Source organism: Haliotis rubra, unplaced genomic scaffold, assembly GCF_003918875.1.
Source record: "Haliotis rubra isolate DU_JTF1 unplaced genomic scaffold, ASM391887v1 Scf798, whole genome shotgun sequence".
NCBI classification, from domain to species: Eukaryota; Metazoa; Mollusca; class Gastropoda; order Lepetellida; family Haliotidae; genus Haliotis; species Haliotis rubra.
Genome location: NW_025767521.1, coordinates 382,561 through 383,756, shown reverse-complemented (window position 1 = coordinate 383,756; position 1,196 = coordinate 382,561).

Here is a 1,196-nt window from a genome sequence, read left to right as displayed (position 1 = left end):
TCAGCAGGGCTCCAGATACTTTTTCAACATCAGAAGTACGTACTCCTTATGTTCTCAATACATGAGTACTGGAAAAACTTAAGAGTACATTTAGAGTACTGAATGGAATTTAATGGAGTGTGACTACGACAAGACGAACGAGTGATGCTGGTAGTAATTCGTTCATTATTCGTACAGCAGTTTGATTACTTGACTGTTTACAAGCTGTCGAGGCACTGTTTTGTTTCTGACAGAAACTTGTAATTTGTTTCTGTGCCGCGCAATTTTGACCAATCAAATCTAACCGCGATGATTCACTGCGGTACGCGGTTTCCTCACGTAAATTCAAAGATAGACACTGCTTGAAATCAGAGTGATATGTTTTAGATATATACGTCTGTAAATGATTCTAACACCGCACAACGTTGATGTGATGCGTTTTCTAAATTATTTCCTACCGTATCTTGCATATTTGTTATCCGTACATACGCCGATATGGCACTTATTTGGAGCCCTGTTGTCAGTCTCATGGATAGTCTGTTGCAAGGACATGGTTGAACCTGTGAAGATCCCGTGAAAAGTAAAGAAATAAAGGCATCGTAATTTGACGGCGTTTAGTTCATCTTTTAAAATATTACCACAAAATCTGGAATATTGCTGATTGCGAGGCTGGCTGCAAATTGAATTTAAGTATTATCAAATCATATGCATCACATTTTATAGCGATAGAAAAATACAACAAAACAGAATATTGTATGTTTCACATTATTTATCAAACAAATATGTTTGTGTACATTTACACGAACACGTCACAATTTAATTCTGGACTCACAAAAGTCCAGAAACTCTCCGCACTGTGGGCACTTTCTGACAAGGGATTTGACCAAATTAAACATGCAGTTGTTATGAACATATGCCAAGGATGAAAAAATGAAAAAAAAATTTTTCGAAAACTTTAAATTTAAACTCGCTCGCCCATGGGCCTGCCCATGGGCGAACAGTGGCCCATGGGCGAGAATGTTTAATTTCGATCAGAATTCATGTTTTGGAGGTTGTAAATGAATGAGTGTATGTTTATAAGCATCATGTCACAAATTTCAACTCATTTTGACTTAAATCGATTAAATTAGAGCGATATTAAAAAATCTCGCCCATGGGCGAAAAATATGTTGGCCCATGGGCGAGAATGTTTAATTTCGATCAGAATTCATGTTTTG